This window comes from Choloepus didactylus, chromosome 6 (assembly GCF_015220235.1).
Source record: "Choloepus didactylus isolate mChoDid1 chromosome 6, mChoDid1.pri, whole genome shotgun sequence".
NCBI lineage: Eukaryota > Metazoa > Chordata > Mammalia > Pilosa > Megalonychidae > Choloepus > Choloepus didactylus.
In genome coordinates, this window is record NC_051312.1 from 99781230 (window position 1) to 99803657 (window position 22428).

The 22428-nt window shown below is 37.9% G+C and overlaps 1 protein-coding gene and 1 pseudogene across 5 annotated transcripts in view; both read right to left on the reverse strand.

The window, feature by feature from the left end:
• Positions 1-3770, reverse strand: part of LOC119535866 — a 38416-nt pseudogene extending 34646 nt beyond the window's left edge.
• DLG2 (discs large MAGUK scaffold protein 2) overlaps positions 1-22428 on the reverse strand; it is a 2332374-nt gene that overhangs the window by 1217387 nt on the left and 1092559 nt on the right. The window lies entirely within an intron of this gene.

A 22428-nucleotide genomic window follows, 5' to 3' on the forward strand; every position in this document is an offset into this window, starting at 1 on the left:
TAAGGAAAATAAATTTTCATAGAAACGATGTAACAAATGGCCATTAATTTCACACACTAACTCACAGTAACATATTCACCTCAAGCATAGCTTAAACACCATACCAAAAAATATTATAAAGCAATGACTCCAATTACAGTAACTAAGTAAAATAGGAAAAAGAAAAATGAGCATTACAGTGGAATAAGAAATGTTTTGTCTCACGTGCTGAAGCTAGAGGAAAGAAAATGTAACAAGAGGCATCAGCAGAGGTCAATGGAGATGTGGAAATTATGATTTCAATATCTGGAGATTTTCAAGGACTGTGGAGGTTGATGACTGATTCTAGCTGGCTCTTTCCAGTGAAGTTTGGATAGTTTCTTTATCTCAATATTTTAGGTTCTAAAATGGAACAGTGAAGCAGATAGACAAAGAGAAGAATTAAAAGAAATCAGAAAATAATTAAGAAGTCAAAAAATGGTGTAATGTTTGTGTGAGAGTTACCTCAAGAAGAATTCTCAGAATTGTGATCAGTGACAGACAGGATTTGAGGACAAAAGAAGGAAAAATTTGACTTACATAGTTAACATATATTGCAAGTTTACATGCCAGGCCTGTTCTAAATGTTTTACATGTATTAAGTAATAATCTTCACACTTAGTCTACAAGGTGGTATGATTGTGCTCATTTTATAGATGAGGAATCTGAGATCTAGTTATAAACGCAGTAAGTTAGAGAACTAGGATTTGAAACTAGACAATCTAGATTCAGAACCCATGCTTTTATGAGTGAACAGAAATAGTGGGTTTGGGGTTAGTTATTCATATGACAATATTTAATATATATCAGAGAATACATGCAGGTAAATATGACAGTCATAGTTCTGCCTTAAAGGAACTTATCATTTAGCTATCTTACTGATCTAACAGGTGGTGCTATGCATGGAAATAGACAGCCTGGATGCCCAACCAAACTTGGCAAAGTCACGACATCATCAGCTTTCCAGATAAACAGTTTTAGAGTCATTCACATATCTTTATTTCTTTTCTCTGCATGTTATAGCATCTTTCACTGTGTTCCCTGATCTTTATATTCCAACATGTGGTCATAGCCTCTGTTCGAGCTATGGTTAACCTCCCTCTTCCTCCTTACCAGACTTCCTCTAAGCAGAACTTCCCAAGGATCCTCAAAGCTGTTTTCACCAGTCCCATCTCTCATTTTGACCCTATAAAAATTCTGCTTCTTGTTGACAAAATCTAGGCCACAAAATGACTATGGAAATTTCCCTATTGCACTAAGTCTCAATACAAAAATAGTGGTCATCTCTTTGAAGGTCAGTCATTGCCCCTTGGACTAAACAATACCTGCCTCCTCACCTCCTCATATTCCCAAGGAGAATCTACCTGTCTCTAAGGTGCTGTTCCTCTCACAAAGGATATTCTTTTATTATTCAAACTGATCTTGGTATCCAGGAAATCATTTCAACTGGGAAGCTGAAAGATTGGCATCTCTACGATTAAAATCTTTCCTAAATACCTAACTAAATATTTAACTAAACTGGTGAAACAAACATTGGCTTTGGAACCAGACATACTAGAATTCTAATTTCTGCTTTATTTCCTAGCTGCGCAACATTGGACAAAGTTAACCTCTCCATAAATTAGGGGAAACATTGTTGTGAGAATTAAAGGAAATGATGAATAACACCATGTTTCTCTTCTCAGGTCAATTTGTTTTCTATTGGTTGAAAACATTATCATTATACTGTTAATTTTCAAACCAATATTGAGTATACAGAGAAGAGGTGGTGCTGGCTTTTCTACCTATTACTTTTATATGTTTCCAATCAATGCTTTGGAGTATCATAACTATATGTCATTCATTAATTTATTTAACAAACATTTATCAGGCATCTACTATGTATCAGGGACTAGTCAAGGTGCTGGGATATACTGGCCAAGATAGCTATTGGATTCAAACCATGTCTTGTCTTATGTGACTTCATTGAGATGAGTTCATCCTATTTGATTTATTTCACATAGTAGCCAGAACCTCAGTTTTCTTTAAATATAAAAACTAGTTTGAGAACTGTATTCAATACTCAGTAGCACAACATTGTGAACATAATTAACAGCAATGAAATATATATCTGAATGTGATTAAAAGGGGAAATGTTAAATTGTTTATATGGTAAGAGATAAAAATTAAAAAAAAAAAAACCCATGGAACTACACTACACAGTGAACTCTTAAGTTAAATCATGGACAATGGTTAATAGTACAATTATTAAAATGTGTTATCAATTATAACAAATGTTCCACACCAATGCAAGGTGTTAATAATAGGACGGTATATAGGAGTCCTGCATTTTATACATGATTGTTCAGTAAACCCATAACTTCTCTAATAAAGAAAAAAATCGCATTGGAAAGCAATGACTGACTATCCTAAGGATCACTTACAATGGTCTACACTCCCACAATCTTTCCTTCCCCTGAAATTTGGGCAATAGTGGGCTTTCAAAGAATATGTGCCCTTCTCCATGCTAGATGATTTCCCTTATTTCATTTTTATTCCTCAGTAACCCTGTGAATTAGAAACAATACAGATTGAGAAACTGAAACTCAGGAAAGTTAGGTGACTAAGGAAGGTGTTTTGGTTTCCTAGGCTGCTCAAGCAAATACCAAGCAATGGTCGGCTTAAGCAATGGGAATTTATTAGCTTGTGATTTTGAGGCTAAAAGTCCAAATTAAGGCATCAAGGTGACACTTTCTCCCAGAAAATGTTGTTCTGGGGCTGGCTTCCAGCGATCCTTGGTCCTGGGCTCCTCTGTCACATAGCAATATACATGGTGGCCTCTCCTGGCCTCTCAGTTCCTTTCCAGGTTCCGTTGAATTTCAGCTTCTTGTTTCCATGGCTTTCTCTCTGTATGTCTGAATTTCATTCTGCTAATAAAGGATTTCAGTAATGGGATTAAGACTCATCTTGACTGAGTTCTTAACTGAAGTAACCTCTTCAAAAGTTCCTACTTTAAATGGGTTCCCACCCATAGGAATGGGTTAAATTCAAGAACATATTTTTCTGGGTTACATACAGCTTCAAATGACCATACTGCATCTTCTGGACCCCAAGAAGACATCTTCTTTCTACGTGCAAAATATATTCATTCCATCACAAATCCCAAAAGCCTTAAGTCATTTCAGAAACAATACTTAGTACAAAGTCTTATTAAAATCGGTTGTAGGTGTGGTCTATCCTGGACCACAATTCCCCTCTGTCTGTGGACCTGTGAAACCTAGAGAATTAGTTATCTACTTACAATACACAATAAACAATGGAGGAACAGGCATGGAATACACATTTCCATTCCAGAAGGGAGAAACTAAAAGGAAAAGAGGGTCACAATTTCCAAACAATTCCAAAATCCTTCAGGCATACTCCATTAGATTTTAAGGTCTGAGAGTCATCTATGTATTGATGTTTTGTCCTCCAGGTCTGATGAAGTGGCAGCCTCACCCCTTCCAAGTGCTTGTGCAGTGGCTATGCTCTTCCTGAACAATGGGGTGAAGGCTCCACCCTCTCTAACCATCGGGATTGTGGCCAGGCTCTCTGAAATCTCTGGGGGCATGGACTCTACCCTCTCCAAGCACTGGGGTAGCAGCACTCTTCCTGAACAACCAGGTGGATGGCCTGCCCTTTCCAAGCACCCGGGCAGACTCACCTTCTCCACACACCGTAGGCCCACTCTCTTGGCCTGATAAGATGTCTCTGGTCCACACCTCAGCTTCCATGTTTCTGAACTTGAAGTGATTTTTCCCTCAATTTTTCCCTTCTTTGTCCTTTATAGTCCAGGCTAGCAGTGGTTCTGTTCATACAAATTATGCAAAAAACTTGTTGGTTTTGCTTGACGTTCACCAATGTCCAAACCATCGGACAAAACAACTTTCTGCATATCTTGCATTTCCAATCCTGACTTCCACGGAAATTGCTGACTGGTTCCATGTTCAGTTAAACCCTCACACGGAGCACTTTTCTCTGGGGACTCGCTTCCCAGAAACGAGAAATTTTCCAAACCATCAATTTCTGGTTTCTTTGTGCCCAAGAGTTCAGTTCTCATCGTGTTCCTCTTCTCTAGCATTTTTCCATAAGCTCTAAGGGGAAACCAGGCCGTACTTTCCACATTTAGCTTGGCAATCATCTCAGCTAAATATCCAAGTTCATTGCTTTGTTTCTTCCTTCCATCCAACATCAGAACTCAATTTCACCAAATTCTCTGGCTCCTTAAAACCAGGATCACCTTTCCCCCAGTTTCCAATAATGCATTCATCACTTCCATCTAAGGCCTCATCAGAAGTACTTTTTGCATTCATATTTCTACCAACAGTCTCTTCAAAGCAACCAGGGCCTTTTCTATCAAGTACCTCACAATATTTCTAGTCTCTACCTATTACCCAATTCCAAAGCCATTTCCACATTTTTGGTATTTGCAATAGCAGCACCCCCACTCTCCTGGTACCAAAATCTCCTTTAGTTTTTTAAGCTGTTCAAGCAAATAACAGCTGTGGGTTGGTTTAATCAATGGTAATTTATTAGCTTACAGTTTTGAGGCTAAAAGAAGTCCAAATCAAGTCATCAAGGCAATGTTTTCTCTCTGGAGATGGTGTTCTGGGGCTGGCTGCCAGTGATCCTCGGTCCTTGGTTCCTCTGTCACATGGTAATGCACATGGTGGTCTCTTCTGGCCTCTCAGTTTCTTGCAGGTTCTGTTTAATTTCAGCTTCTTACTTTCGTGGCTTTCTCTCCCTATGTATCAATTTCATTCTGCCTGCAAAGGACTCCAGTAATGGGATTAAGAGCCATCTTGATTGAGGTGGGCCACACCTTCTTAATTGAAGTAATCTCTTCAAAAGGTCCTACTTAAAATGGGTTCCCACCCACAGAACTGGTTTAAATTTCAGAACATATTTTTCTGGGTGCATACAGGTTCAAACTGCCACAAAAGGGCTTAAATCTACTAAGCTAGCTCTATCTACCTGCTTGCAGCACTATTGGTTTGTGACTTCAAAATGTAGAATATACAGTGGTACACTTTAGGAAGTCGGGGGTGGTACTGTTTGCATGTTTGAACATGCAGTTTTATGTTCACAATGAGTGATTCTAAGGTCTCTTAATGGCAGAATAAAACTTGAGAACACAGAAGAGGAAATCCAGGCTCTTCCAACCCGCACTTTAAATGCTTTCAATTAATGCCTTGGATCTCTGCAGGTGGGAATCTGCAGATGAGACAATCCATCTGCAGTCAGTAATCACTCCACTTTACTGTCTTGGACTCCTGGCTACTCAGGGCAATTAAAGACATACCCCTGCTGGGATTCAGACTCAGTAAATCTTGCTGCTCACTTGTCATGCAGGGCAAGGCAGAGACCTGTGAAGAAAAATAGCAGCACACAGAAGAGCCCTCTTCTTTCCCTTGCAGGCCATTGGGCCTGACATTTTTGCTGAGCACTTAAGGAATACTGCTATTATAAAATGGCCCTACTAAGGACCATTTTTCATAACAGGTGAAGCAAGTGGGGAAAAGAATGGACTTGATGTCAGAGAAAACTGGGACAGTGAGCCTGGCTGGTTTCTTAAAAAAGGTAAAGCTTGATAATTCATTAGATTGTGGTATGTCAAGTTTGCCTGCTGAGCAAATGAATTCAAATCGGAATCTGTGAATTAGGGAGATAGCCCAACAGAAAGACAGTGTAGTCTGCTATCAACATTTTACAATACAGTAGAAATCTGAAGATGCCAGAAATGCTCTGTACGTCATGGTATACAAGGGGGACATCATCAAATCCATGGTCCAGAGAGACCATAACTGACAATGAGGACCGTATACATAGGGTTAGCTTGATAACTGAATTTTGTTTAAAATGGGACAGGGCAAAAAATTAGAGAACTAATAAAACTGCTCAACTGCTACCACTAACATTTATTGACTAATTCTTTTTTTTTTAATCTTCATTTTATTGAGATATATTCACATACCACGCAGTCATACAAAACAAATCGTACTTTCGATTGTTTACAGTACCATTACATAGTGGTACATTCATCACCCTAATCAATCCCTGACACCTTCATTAGCACACACACAAAAATAACAAGAATAATAATTAGAGTGAAAAAGAGCAATTGAAGTAAAAAAGAACACTGGGTACCTTTGTCTGTTTGTTTCCTTCCCCTATTTTTCTACTCATCCATCCATAAACTAGACAAAGTGGAGCGTGGTCCTTATGGCTTTCCCAATCCCATCGTCACCCCTCATAAGCTACATTTTTATACAACTGTCTTCGAGACTCATGGGTTCTGGGTCGCAGTTTGACAGTTTCAGGTATCCACCACCAGCTACCCCAATTCTTTAGAACCTAAAAAGGGTTGTATTGACTAATTCTTATGTGTCAGGCACTATTCTAAGTAAAGTATGAATGAATTCATTTAATGTTCAATACAGTCCTATGTGGTAGGTATTATTATTATCCTTGTCTAACTGATATGAAACCGAGGAACAGAGAATCAAGGAACATACCCAAAATCACACAGCCAGTTAGTGGAAAAGCAGAGATTTGAAGCTAGGCAATCTGGCTCCAGAGTTTGGTCGATGTTGTGATTCTGTTATGACAGCTGTTATGGTCTCCGTGAGGATAGCCTGTGCAGAAAAGGCTGGTACAACTCTGCTGCTGAGATACTATCCTCTACTCAGGCAGACAGACGGAGGAAGGTCATTGCAGTGCTACTTGTGGGACAGTTTGATGCAGTTAAGAATGCACTGAAGCATAAATCAGGAAACTGGAGTTCTAGTCCCAGTTTAGTCACTTGCCTGCTGGGATGTTGAATCAATCACTTAACCTCTAAGTGACTCTGAAAGCTATGAGAACAATGAGGATTATAGTACCTGGTCTGCTAACTTCAAAGAGCTGTTGTGTGGGTCAAATGAACCTATTGTGGAAATGGGTTTTGAACATTGACACACAAGATACAAATACAAGAAATATTTTGATTCTCTCTCAGTGGGGGCTCTATGTGATAGCTACCAAGGAAAGGCCAGGAGAGATGCTCTGGAGGGAGGGGGAGCTGATTGCTTCTCCATGACTTGCCTTGTCAGTACTAACCTTCATTCAAACTTGGTTGCTGACTAGAGCCAGGAGGCAGCTCTGGGAAAGTGTCTGTAAAAGTTTTGTCAACAGAGGACTATGTCCACTCCCTGTCCCTTAAGCCCCCCAGTCACTATGGCTGCAGCCTTGGGACCAGGTCCTGCAGCCTCAGCCCCAGCCCAGGCTTGGGATCAACCTAGCATTAATCAGACAACTGGAGGGAGCCATTACTCAGTAACTTGGTGGCATCCAGTAGTCAGGTCACTGGCTGTGCTATTGCTCTGACCTCAGGCCCTCCTTCCTGTAGGTCACAGTTTTAAGGTAGAGAAGAAAGTATGGGATTTAGAATCCTGTGAATGTTGAATGTGAATTCCAATTCCAGATCTGCCACAGATTTGGTTTTAAATAAGCTGTGCCAAATTATGGAACTTCTGTTTCCTCTTCATCACAATGCAGAGATAAATAACTGCTACGGACCTAATTAGTTTGAGAGATTCAAGTTGGGGAATCTGAGGAAATATAAATAACCTTTTAGCTGCGATCTAAAGGATGAGTAGAACTTATCCAGGAGGAAGGGAGGGAAGAGGATTTCTGGCAGAAGAAAGAAGTCTGTGAGTATAAGGAACAGAGGTAAGTCCACCTTGCTGTGTGTGATGACTGAGCAAAAGGAGGTACAAGACATGTTAAGTTTAAAATTTGCTTGGATGTTATGATCAACCAGGAGAATACAAATGAATTTTAGGCTGTCCTTGGTTTTCTTAGAACTATGCCCCTTCTCTGAGACTTACTCTCCTATGCTGGTGAGATTGAGATTCTTAAACAGAGACATAGGAGCCATATTTTGCCATATTATGCCAAATTTTGTCAATGCACACCTGTAAATTCTTCACTACTACAGAGACAAGCACTGGTGGAAAAGATTAAGAATGATGGGTGGAATATTTGACTTTAACCTAAGAAGTACAAAACCAAGTTCTGTAAGTTTTTAAAAGAAACAACTGCCCTTGCCATAACAGCTGCTGGAAATACAAGTAGCCAGGGAGCAGGAATTAACAGTTTTCTACACAAAGTTCATCAGCCTTCAAACAACCCAACCACTGAAGGGCTTGGGGACTCTCAAATGAGCATGTGCAGCTGGTAGGAAAGGAGCTGAAATGGCAGCACCATGTCATTAACTGCAGGTGCATTGAGAGCACCAGTTAAGCCAGAGAGAGTGTTTGAGGAGGGAGGTTTCGAGAAGCTATTTCATTGTGATATCAAGCTCCACAATGAACCCAGAAAAAAAGAAGATGCTTGATGTGAACAAGAAAGCTCATGACTTTGTTTTCCACAGGGCAAAATATCCCAGCTAAACATACTGACTTATTTTAAAGGCAGGTTTCGGAAAACATTTATACCAACAAAAACAGCAACAGAGCATCTCAAATTTACACATTTCAAATAGAAATAGAAAGCATCTGATTTAGCCTCCATGAATACAGCCTTTCAGTCCCCTAAGCAATTTGTTTCATGTTGAGATTGCCTCATGAATAAAAAACATTCTGGAAGCTATGGTTTTATTGCATCTCAGATATTTAATCAGGTATCAGGCACAGGAAAGGTGCAATGTGTATTTATTTTCTTCTTTGGCTACAAAATCAAAGACTCAAAAGAAGTATTGGCAGATATGAAATGACAAGCTGAGAAGGAGGTAATTACTCTGTGACATTTATGTTTTTTTGGTATCTCCTTGTGAGTTGATTTTCTTCTTTATCTCAGGCCAGGTGTTCATCTGCATCCAGTTTGTTTTTCCCTCACCATAGTTTCCACTGTCAGTGTCTTGACTTTCCTTATACCGCTTTCTTTTTAATGTTTATCATCTGGAAATCTAGTTTTTAAGCATTTTCCCCTCACCGATACACAGGGGTCTAGGGCTTGTTACAACAATCTCTTTCAGAATATATTTGCTGATATGTTGCTTACATCACAATCAAAGCCACAGACACATCTCTAGGGTTCAGTTGGTATGAAGTGTAGTGAAGGCAACTTGAACATTTGAGTCAAACAGACCTGGGTTCAAATCTCAGTTCAGTCATTTACAAGTCATGGGACCTTTCTCAAATCCCTTAATCTCTAAGTCTATTCATCATCTGTAAAATGAGGATAATTATTCCCACTTCACAGAATTGTTGTAAAACTTAAATAATACAACGTAAATAAATTGTCACAGTCTGACATATAGTCATTGTTAAATACTAGTTTAAGAACCCAAGAACTTCTATTTCTTTTTCTTTTCTTCCCATCTAATAAAATGATCAGTCTGTCCCAGACACACAAATCCTAAGCAGGATATAGGATTTGGTTTTGAGCATTTCAGAGAATGAAGTTTCTAGAAGAAGAATATACAATGATTTGATATTGTTAAGGTGGTTAAGACTCCTTTGCTTGTTTAGCAGTTTATACTTCATGATTCTTCCTCAGGCATTAACACCTGCATCCTCACAACAATCTCTCAAGGGAAGGGGCAAACTTACTATAGTCATTCCTACTTGCGAGACATGGAAACTGAGGCCCAGAAAGGGGCATGGCATGTTCAAGGTCACACAGCTGTTTTGTAGCAGAGCCTGGGCTGGAACCCTGGCCATCTGACTCCCTGCCCATCATATCATCCTACTTCAGTTTTAGGAGCCCCAAGATCCTATGAGTTCCTATAAAGCAGAGGGTTTTCCTGTTCATCTTTGTATGCTCAGTGTCTAGCCAAGTTCCTGGCACATAGGAAGTCCTTAACAAATCCTTGATGAGTGAACGAGTGAATGATGAGTCATTCCAGAATGGGACCTTTCTGGAAGCATTAGTGGCGAACTATGATCAGCTCTATTTTCAGACCCAGGAATGATCCCAGCATTATTGGGCCCAAAGTTCTAATGCAAAGCAAGCACAGCCCATCTCCCAGATCCAGCAAGTAAACAATTCCCCCTGGTCTTCCCATACGTACATAACTTGCAGCTTACCCCACCTAGGGAGCTAAAGATTCCAAATAAATGAAAATCACACTGAGAGATAACATCAGAAACATGGTAGGATTTCTGAAAATGAAAACACACTTAGAAGCCATCTTTCATTCTATATTTTCTATATTATTTGGGCCAGTGGCAATTCTGATGCCTTGGGGAGCCTGTTCATTCATTTATGAGATCTGAAGCACTGAACAGAGATCTTCCTTTATGAGCAGTGCTGAGTGAGCTTGTCAGTCATTTCCATGAGCAGGAAATCTGGCTGGAGTCCGACAGCATATAGACAGGCACTCAGTCAGCCTCCTAACTTCAGCTCTGCCTACTTGCCTAAGGTCAGACATGAAATGCTGCTTGCAAGTGTAGTTCTCCAGAAAAGCCTATCAAATCCTCATCTCTTCATGTAAAGGCCTTCATCCAAAAACACAGCATGATTCTTTTTGACTCAATTTTGAATACCTAACTCCCTTGTTAACATCAAATTGTGGCATGCAGAAAGCAACCTTTCTACCATGTTTCATGCTGCAGATTTCAAATAACAAATTACCCAGAGGCTAAAGAAACTGGTGTTATTTTTGTTTCTCATATTCTTTAGCTTTATAAATTAGTCTATGCTTATATAAAATATCACTTGACTTAATGATATCGCATGGCTCTTTTTACTCCTTTAAATTACATGGTATTAAAATACTGAAAAACTAAGTGATTATGAAATTGTTTTATTTTAGCTCATAACTAAACTCTTTCTTCTGTATCTAATAAACAGCTGGCCCTGAGTTTTTTTACTCTAGGCCATGCAAAATATGGTAGCCAGAACAATCTTCATAAGAATTTCAGGAGCCCGTAGTGATCCCTACTACCCATAATGAAAACCAAACTCCTTACTTCTTGCATCTAATAAAGGGGCAGGTGGACAGGGAGGAGAGAGAAGCCAAGATATTTTCTCCTGTGGCATCTCCAGCAATAGCGGCATCTCTTCCTTGGCTCCGGCTCTGCCAAATAGGCCTCCGTGGTTCCAGCTTCCTACGGTTGATTCCGGCCCCTGGGTCCCTTTCTTCCTTCCAACTTAAAGATGGGAGTGTCTTCCTGCAGTGGTTATTCTCTAGGTTGCCTTGTCATCTCCTGTTGGTTTCTTAGCTCTTCCATCACCTGCGAAACGTACTCACTGTATTACAGTCCTTCCACTTCAAATACTTAAAATACTTTCTGCTTTCCTGGTTGGACCCTGACCGATGCTTATTCTATTTCATTTTTCTTTGCCCTTCATAAAACATTACACTAAGAGGTAAATTTGAGTTAGAAATACATGATCTAAATTCTAATGACTTCTCCTGGAATAAGTAACCTAGCCTGAGACTCAGCCTTCAGTTTCCTCATTTGTAAACTCTGATTATAAAACTCATTTTGTAGGATTAAATAGGAGTATGAGTACAAATTCTAGCACAGTGTCCAAATGTGCTAGTTATTATTTCTCCAAACTTAGTTACTTACACACTTAATAGAATCCTTAAACTCCAGTCACTCAAATTTGAATGTATTTTCCAATGTAAAATTTTCTAATTCCCATATCTGTATTGAAATTTGTATCATTTGCTTTTCTTAAACCCCTACTTTTTCTCCAATCTATGCTATTAGCTTCTTTAAAATACGGTTAAATCTTCTTGCCTTCTGTGCTGGTTTGTATCTACTATGTCCCTCCACAAAAGCCATGTTCTTTAATGCAATCTTGTGGAGCCAACTTATTAGTCTTTTGATTAGGATGGAACCTTTTGATTAGGTTTCCATAGAGAAATAACCCACCCAACTGTAGGTGAGACCTTTTGATTAGCTCATTTCCATGGAGGTAGGACCCCGCCCATTCTGGGTGGGTATTAATTAGATGACTGGAGTCCTTTAAGAGAGCTCATGGAGAGAATTTGTTCAGAGAAGCTGAGAGAGACATTTGGAGAGAAGCTAACATATGTAATCCTGAGTTTGCCCCTGGGAGAAGCTAAAAGCCAACACAAAGCCAGATGCTTGGAGATGCAGACAGAAAGATGTTTGGAGATGCTAAGCTAAGAGATGAAACCCAGAGTTTGCCCCAGAGAAGCTAAGAGAGGACCCCCAGACACTTAGAGAGAAATGCCCTGGGAGAATAAACAAGGATGTACAGGAGCTGAGGGGGGAGAAGCTAAGAGAGACAGATGCCCAGAGACATTTTGGAGAAAGCCATTTTGAAACCAGAACCCGGGAGCAAAGGAACAGCAGACAGAAGCCTTCCCAGCTGACAGAGGTGTTGCAGATACCATCAGCCTTTCTTCAGTGAAGATATCCTCTTGTGGATGCCTTAGTTTGGACACTTTTATGGTCTTAGAACTGTATATTTGTAACCTAATAAAACCCCTTTATAAAAGCTAATCCATTTCTGGTATTTTGCCTATGGCAGCTTAAAGGAAACCAGAACATCTTCTTAGATAAATTCTCATGATTCATTCATGCTATAGCCTCCAGGTATTCAAAATGTACTAGGTCATTCTGTACCTCTGAAGCATTTTTAAATGACTAACATCACCTTGTTCTCTAAATATAAGGTTTCAGTTGAGTAAATCTCTTTACGGTCAGAACTACAGTAACCATTTATTTTCCCCTACTCATACATATCCACATTAGATGCCAAAAGAAGAAGAAGAGCAAGAATGAGGATGGAGGGGGATTGGAAGAAGAAGAAAACAAAGAAGAATAAGAAAGAAAGGGAAAAATTGATGCTAGTTACTGAGTGAGAAAATATACATAATAGTAGTGTTCGCTGCTGTTTTGCTCCATGAACTGAAAACTGAGGATGGGAAGATTTCTAGTATAAATAAATACTATACCAGGTGTGTACTGCATTATTGCACATAAGTACTGTACCTCACAGAGGTGACAACTGGTCCACTGGCAAGCACAATTCATATATACTCAAGGACGTAGCAAGTGTGTGATGGCAGAAGGATAGCAGAGAAGACTAAGACTTGCTTCCCAGTCCTCAGTTGACTTAGTTAAAGAGGCATCACTGAGACAAGGAAACAGCCTTGTCAAGGAGAGATACTGCAAAATTATAGAGGCAATTCGTGTTGGGAAACCTACTAGCACTATAATCATGAGAAGAATCTGAAATAAAGTCCTCCTGACATAGTAGGAAATAGCTGTCAATAGTCTCTTGAACTTTGCTGTGTAGAGATGTTATCATTGCTGCCCTCAACTTTCATGGCCAAAATGTATATAAAATAAGTCACTATATTCAAATTAAGAAAAAAGGAAGATATATCTTAAGAAATGTACTTTCTGGTCAAGAATGACTAACTTTTTAAAGACTTGGCATCAAAGGGGTATTATTCAGTTATGACAAAGATACGTTTACATGGAAAAATTCATTTCTTTAATTCATTTATTTACGAAGGTGTTGAGCATTTGTTACATTCCGAGCACTGTTCTAGGCATTAAGGAAGTGAAGATGAATAAAACACAGTCCTTGCTCTTAAGTAAACACACCACTAAAGTAGCAAATGCTAAATAAAAGTAAAATATACTTAAAATTTAGTGTATAATAAAGAAAGAAGGCCAGTGCACTTTGCTGATTAATTTGAAAGTCTACCTGGTGAAATAATTTTATGCCTAACCTTTATTTTATTATCTTTACACAAAGGTAAGCTTTTCTTAAAGTGCAGATAGAATTCTTGGAGGAAGAAGGCATTCAAGTCAGAACTCTGGGTTCTGGAGTCTACCCTTCTGCATCTTGGGCAAGACACTCAACTTCCTCTGTAGAATAAGAAGCTTGTCTACATGAGTATCTCTAAAGTCACTTCCATGTCTAACAGCCTGAATTTTTAAACATCCCAATTTAAACTTACACAGTGACCATAATATAAAAGCATAATTTTCCATTTATTATTATCATTAGATTCTTTCCAAGTCTACAACTGATTCTTTAAAGAAGTCATTTAGTGAGTCATAAATCAAATTTTCCTCTTCAGACAATGAACCAATCCAATGCTCACAAGCAGAATCTTCAAAGCTGCTCAAAGAGGTACCAAATTCTATGGGTCAATGTCGACCCTCATAACTAATATTCCCAAAGGTTTAGTAGAGATCCTTGTTTTAGTGGTGTTATAACTATCCAGGCCAGCATACACTAATGAGAATCAATGAAAACAGCATCATACCATCCCTGAAAGGGCTACATACACCAAGGGCTTTTAGTTGTGTAGCTATAATTCAGTGAACAGAAATAATAAATATAAGTTCCAATTGACAGTAGTCTTTTCTTCACTTAACAACCACAAACCCTGTTCCCTCTGTCTGAAATGTCAATCCTGGTCTATTCTACCAGGAAAGAGTTCCTCAGACAAGTTCAGCTCAAATGTGACCCTTCCCACATCTGTGTCCCCATGGCTCTATCACACTGTACTGCACATTTTTAGAGGTCTTTCTCATTCCCAAACCCTCTCTCTGCTGGATTATGAGATCCTCAGAAGCAAAAGTTTATCTCTGAACAGTTTCTATATATACTAAGCAGGACAGAATCAAATAACATGACCCTGAACTTTGCATCCTTAGCATATAGAATGGGGTTGGATAAAAAATAACCTTCGTTATAGGGCTGTTAAACAGATTAGAGATTATGTGTGTAAAATGTTAGCATAGCATGTAGCAGTTATTACTAGCTGATTTTTCAAGTTTCACCACTTTTTATAATGACTCAGTTATATATATGAAATGAGAAACTGCATAAATGGCTTTGTCAGAAGAACATGTGCATATTGTTCTGAAGTTCATAATAAGCATACAATCATTTAATGATGTTTACTTAGACTACTTCTGCAGATGGAATGCCTGAAAATCTTGTTTTCTTATTCATTCTCCTGAGGCAGAACAAACATCCAGAATGGGATGTAATAAAATAAGACTCTATTTGGGATCCTTTGGATTCATTATTGAATGTGTCCATTGAGAAATAATGTTTCAAAAAGAAATAGCACATTAGATATATTGTAGACTAGCCCTACATTTCAAAAGAATATTTTAATTATAGCAGCTTGAAAGACAAGGATAATAAGGACATGACTCACTTCACTGATGTTAAATATAAGCATAAGAATGGACAGATTCACAGGTAATTGTACCTTTAAATAAGTATTTCTGTATGACCACATTGTCATCTCTTGTAATTCTGTTTTCCCCGTCATCCCACTTACACTATAGAAATTGGAAAGAGATTTGACAATTCTCCAGGTACAATTATTCATAGGTCAGTTTTCTCATCATTACAGCCCTAAGAGCACAAAGCAGGGAACTAGACATACAATATTTTGGTATTACTATGATTATACCTAGTTCAATAGAAAGTAGCAGAAAGAAATAGATAAGCAATAAAACACACATACACACACACAATTAAGCTAGAGAGGATACGAAGTTACAAATAGATTCAAACTTTGAACAGAGCCATGTAAATAACAGACACTGAATAAACATATTTCATGTATTAAGTATATGAGAAATGCAAATATATTAAAATGAGAAGAAAACAAAGGGGGGGCTTTGGGGTGTTTTTATTCTATCTTTCACTGCCCCCTTGTAACTCTTATTAAAGGAAATTTACTATGGCCATCTCCCCATTGTTTCTATCATTTAAAATATTGTAAGAGAATAAGAAAGAAATTAAAAAGTCAATTTCTTTCCCAGTATCTGTGTACTATTTAGCAACAGTTGTTTATTAAGTAATTACCATGTGCTAGCCATAAAGGCAACAAGTACTTTATATTCATCATCTCATTTAATCCTTACATAATTTTCTGAGTTGGGTATTATCATCCCTACCATGTTCATTTAAGGGAACTGTGTTTCAGAGAAGTTGGGATACTACCCTAAACCACACACCTAATTAGAAGTAGAGCTGTAATCAGGTTTGTCTGGTCATTGTTATTTGTCAAAAATATAATCAACTTTATTTCTTACATAAAATAATTGGGAATTAGAATAATAGTCAATGATTTATTCTTGTTAATTCAGTTTGGCTTTCTTTCCTGGTTTAAATGAATGACATTAACTATAGGCAACTCATAACAACAGAATTACATATATACACGTTACCTACATATGGGTAATACTCCTGTTCTTACAGGCTCCCAGCATTTACATGCACACACCTACAGAGAAGCTTCAATAAAATTAAATATAAAATGTTTCTTCTGGATGTGGGAAATTTGAGGATTTCATTTGGGTAGTTATTGTTAAGTGGCACCACAAGTTGAAATAGGTCTTGTATTTGGAAATCCAAGCAACATAGCACAGACTACAAAATCATCCAATACTTCAGTTCTGCCTCCTTTCCAGACTCATTTTCCATAATGTCTTCCTTCCCCAATATCCCATGATACAAGTGAAGCAAATTTCCTGAACATGCCATTCTCTCCACTTCTCTGTGCCTCTCACCTGCTGCTCCCTTTGCTGGCATGCTCTCTCCACACGCAGTACTTTTTATAGACCCTTATTGGTACTTATTGTATGTTTGTCTCCACCACCAGACCACGGATCCTTCTTTTAGCATCAGAGATTAGCATCATGTTCAGCACACAGTATGTGTAGGCGCTCAACAGATGAATTAATGAACATGCACCTACTTAAAATTCTCAAAGCTCAAGACTCAGATATTAAAAAAGAACAAGCCTTCTTTTCCTATATCCTGCTCTTTGAAACAGGTTTTAACTTTAGTGTCTTATGCTATTTATATTACCTTTGAAACTGTAAAATTACAATTATCACCATAATTAGTTATTAAATAAATTCTTTTGAAATTTATGACAATATGTATTTGTCCATTATAGCTGGCTCAGGGTCTAAATATGCAGAATGATTCACTTTGTTGCCTATGACCACTGATCCTCAATTAAAAAAAAAGTCTCTGCTATGATTTTCTTCCAGTTTATAATAGATATATTCATTTAGGTTGAAAAAATATGGTTTTAAGCATATTAATCCCAAAGTAGTTTACTTTTTGGCCCAGATAAATTTCATGCTTAATCACAAATTAAACATATAAATGGAGGATTTATTAAAGATAATTTAAATTCAAAAGAAACATTTGTTAAGAACCATCTAAGTATAAAACATTATGCAAGGAACTTTCATATTCATTATGATTCTTAACCAGCTTCCACCGATTACAGGATTTAGAGTGTCTAAGATCACCTGAAATTGTATGCAAAAATTTTTAGTATAGTGATAATAATAGTTAACATTTATTGAGGACTTATTATTTGCCAAGTAGTAGCTTAAGTATTTTATATGCATTATCCCAGTGAATTTTTACTACAATTCAATGATGAAATTGAGACAGAGAAATTACATAATTTGCTCAAAGCCACACATATAATAAGTAAGTGCTTAGGCTGGGAAATTAACCCAGATCTGTTTGATCCTTGTCCTCTAGGTTAACTGCCTCTATTTTCCAAGGAAATGGCATAACTTTCACTGGTTCCTCAAATGGTCTGTGAGTCAAAATTTTAAGAATGTCTTATAAATATTCATTTAGTCAATTCTTAAAATATCTCATTAGGTGGTGTTACTATTTCCATTACTCAAAATGGAAAGTACAACATACTTACGTGTGTTTGTAGACTTATAATACTCAGACACAATTTCCCTTTTTAGTATAGACACAGACTATTTTTCCTGTTTTTTTTTTTTTCTGTGATTAATAGTTAGATCTAGCCATACTAGCAGTGGGATTATTATTAATAGTTAGATCTAGCCATGCTAGTACCATGTTTCTTATTATTAATAGTTAGATCTAGCAATGCTAGCAGAAGTCAGTTAGCAGCTGGCAGCAAATCAGAACATCCCGAAGTCTTGTTATGTAACAATGGGTCATCAAGATCAAACTTGAGTGATTGTGGCTAAACTGAGGCCCAAATGAGAATTCTGTAACCTGAAACTTACTCTGAACTATCATTTGCCTTGCCATATTTTTACAATTATCTTGGATTTGGGCACTCTCATTGTAAAAGAACTCTACTGGTTTATATTCTCTAAGTGGCAAAGCCCAGGTTCCCTCACATGGCTTACATGATCTGACCTCCACCCACCTCTTTGTGGTTTCTTCCAACACTACCCCTTATGAAACCTGGACTCCAGCGACACAGATCTTTGTTTTATTTCCCAAACAGTCCACACAGCTTCAGAGTTCAGCTTTGAATATGCTGTTTCTTCCACCTGAAATGTTCATTGTGATTACTCATCTGGAAAACTTTGACTCATTCTTCAAGTTTATGCTTAGGCCTTTTTCTCTACTACTTCCCCGAAGTAGAAATTCAAATTAACTCTTCTGGCTGTTCCCACAGCCCTTTGGTTAATAACCCATGATATATGCACTTTTCATACCATAAGTGATTGCCTAAAGTATATAGCTTCAAGTAGACCACAGGCCTACTATGGGCACAACAGTCCTTTACTCATCTCTGGGTCACATTATTAATAATGGTCACAGAGGCTATCACAAAGTAGGAGCCCAACAAATGTTTGAGAAAGCAAGGATTAAAAATAGAAGGGAGACAGAAAGGAGAAAGGCAGGTAGGAAAGGAAAGAAACCTTATCTGGTTTTCACAACTGAGTTCCCCTTAGACTTTGCTATGAGTGTTCACTTCAAAAAAATTCTTCTTTCTAAAGGAACTGTTGTTATGTTGTGATATTAGGAGACAGAACATCATGGAATGACAACATTGCAAAGAAAGGAAAATGCTCATGTGCATATTTGAATGAATCAATTTTACAGTGTTAGGAATTTGAGAAGTGAGCTTTTCAACTGTTACTTATAGAAAACTGCATTATAGGCAAACAGTCTTTCTATTTCTTAGCATTTCAACATTTAGAGTTTCACTGGATCCATGCTATCCTCATCCTTCTGAAAAACATATTTTTAATTTTTTTTGTGATTGAGAAACTAAAGCATACTAACAGAGTGACCACACAAGCCTTGTTCCTTCCCTCTACAGGTCTATGACATGAATTCTATAAACTTTTTACTGACCCACTTTACATTGTATCAGAGAATGAACCACAATTTTAAAAACCCTTCTTCCAAAACCATTAGATGAAGAGAAAAAGGAAAAAGTGAATATCCATGGGCTTTTCACCTGATTTGATCTCTCTATTCACTCTTCTTCTATTTCTATTTTTAGACAATAAATCAGATATTAACCCATAATCGATTAAGTCTAAATATGGGTTTGTAATACAGAGTAGGGGTAATGCAAATAAAACTCTAGGAAAGCAGATGGATTTAGCTATTGTTAAGTTAGAAATAATTTCCAAGAACATTTTGTATGTTCCAAATAAACTCCTTCATGCAACTGATCAACAGTTAACATCCAGAAAATATTATTTACCCCATTGCTCCTGAGCTTTTGGGTACCTTCTAATAGGTCAATGCCTACAAATGAATTTCTTACTAATGGTCAAAGGTTTCTATAAGATAAAATCATTAGATTTCAATGAAATGATAACCTAATTTTTTGTTTAAAAGCACAATGTCCATCTTCGCTTAGCTGCTGTTATATTCCAAACACATCCATCCACTAAGCACTCGCTTCACACTCCTGCAAAGTAGGCCTTATCAGATGAAGTTTGCAGACAAGGAAACTGCACTCAGAGAAGTAAAATAACATCTTCAAGGCCAGGCTGCAGAGCTGGCAAAGGTAAGATTCAAACCTGAAGCTTTTTAGCTTCAAACCACATTGCATTCAACATTACACTGTTCTGTGCGGCTTATGTGACTGCAAACATAATGTCGATAGTAACTCTGAATCATAATAACCCCAAATGCTCCACTTTGGGAAATTGACATTTAAAAGTATTTAATGCATGGCTCCTCAATTAAATGTAGCTGTACTTTTTAACAATTATGAATAGAATTGAAGTCATTGCTAGACAAAATAAAATTTCTAAAATAACTGCTTCTATAGAAAATTATAAGAGTTATGTCAGAAATCACGGAATGATATTTCAATATTTTGCATGGAATGGTTTTGTGATGATGTTTTTTACATATTCTTTATCTTTGATTTGGGCTATAATTACAACTTAAATTTTACTGTATACATACCATGTGAATGGTACTATTGGGGAAGAGAATACATTTCTGTTTATAAGTTACTCACGATTTAATAAGGGAGATCAACACATATATTGCTGATTCAATAATTAACATTTATTTAAGCAAATGAGACTCCACCAATGGAAATGTTCACTCATTTATTCCTTCAACAAACAATGGAAGTGTTCACTCATTTATTCCTTAATGTTCTATCATGGGCCAGCTTCAAAACTAGGAGCAGAGAACACAAATACGAATGAGAAGAAGGACTGGAAGATACTCATGGTCTGGTAGGTGTAAACTCATAGAAATAAGGAATACTATGATAATATATGGCAATGTGTGCTGTCTGACAATAAACCCTACTCTACATGTTATTATAGTTATTGATGGTTTTCGAGCCTTCACTATGTTTCATGCTTGGTACTAAGCACTTAAATAGGTTGCTTATTTAATCTTCACACAACTCCATTAGATATATTGTTCATGCAAATTTATAAATAAGAAAATTGAGGTTTAGAGAAGTTGAAAACATTTCCCAAGGTCACACAGTGTAGGAGCCCCAGGCCCAGAGCCCTCCCTAAGGGCTTGAAGACTGTCCACACAATAGCTTGTGTGACCTAGATCAGTTAAGGGTTAATCTTCCCTCCTTGTAAAATCAGGCCTCCTGCATCAAATGTTAATCTGTAGCTTACCTCCTTCCTGGGCTCCTGTAATTCTCCTCTTTCCTGAACAACATAATCAATCACCCTTATGTCACAAGACCCCGTTCCCTTGCTTATGCTCTCATACGCATTGGAATGACTTTGTCTCAACTCCCTATAACTAGCTTGACCAGTTTTCCCCAAAGTGTGGAGTACTCACACTGAGTTCTGAATCAGCCACCAGTGATTCAGAGCAACTCCTGACTTCATTCAGAGCAGCATGATTGACTTCCATTTCCCCTGTAAGTAAGCCCCAAATAAAAGCTCATGCCTCACAATATGTCTGGTGCTTTCTTTAGTCCTTCAGCTACAAAAGCCCCCTTGGGTCATGACACACAGGTAGCAAGAAATTGTATCAAGGCAGTCAGGTTCCTGAATGCCCTTTCTTGACCTTGACCTACTAATGTCAGAGAAGGGAGTTTCCAGCTCTGCCAATGAGGTACTGAGAGGATTTTCTAACAGGAAATGCCCTTGAGGTGTACAAGATATGCCAAGCAGAGAGGCAAGATAAATAACGAGGGAATGGGTACTGGCAGAACAGGCAAAAGAAAAAAGACATGGAAGCAGAAACAGGAGAGTGTCACCTGTTGGGCGTAGGACACTGTTCCAGTTTGCTAGAGTTGCCATTATGCAAAATATCAGAAATGGATTGGCTTTTATAAAGGGGATTTATTAGGTTACAGATTTACAGTTCTAAGGCCATAAAAGTGTCCCAACTAAGGCATCAACAAGAGGATACCTTCACTGAAGAATGACTGATGGCATCTGGAACACCTCTGTCAGCTGGAAAGGCACATGGCTGACATCTGCTGTTCCTTTGCTCCCCAGTTGTGTTTCAAAATGGCTTTCTCCAAAATGTCTCTCTCAGCTGCTCTGAGCCCTTCTGTCTGTAAGCTCTCTTATGGGACTCCAGTGATTTAATTAAGACCCACCCTGAATGGGCAGGGCCATACTTCCATGGAAATAATTTAATCAGAGCTCTCATCCACAGTTGAATGTGTCACATCTCCATGGAAACATCCTAATCAATAGATCAATGTTTGCCCTTACAAGATTGTATTAAAGAACATGGCTTTTTGGGGGACATAATATATCCAAACCAGCACAGATACCAATAGTGGAAGAAGTGATAAATCATATTATGAACCCTAAATTTAGGGCTACTTAACGTGTCACACTGGTAAGTGAATTACAAATATTATTTTATTTAATCCTCAAAACAACCAAGTGTCATAGGTAGTATTATTATCCCAATTTTACATATAAGAAAACTGAGACTTAGGGAAATGAAGTAACTTGCCCAAATAGATGGTGGAGCTAGTATTTATGTTCAAGTCTGTTGACTCTTGAGTCTGAGCTCTTAACGTCTTGTATGGATTGAATCATGTCTCTCACAAAGATATGCTCATGTCCTAATCTCCAGTGCTGTAGATATAAGGCCATTTGCAAAAGATCTTTAAAGATGTCATTAGTTAAAATGAGGCCAAACTTAATCAGGGTGGGCCTT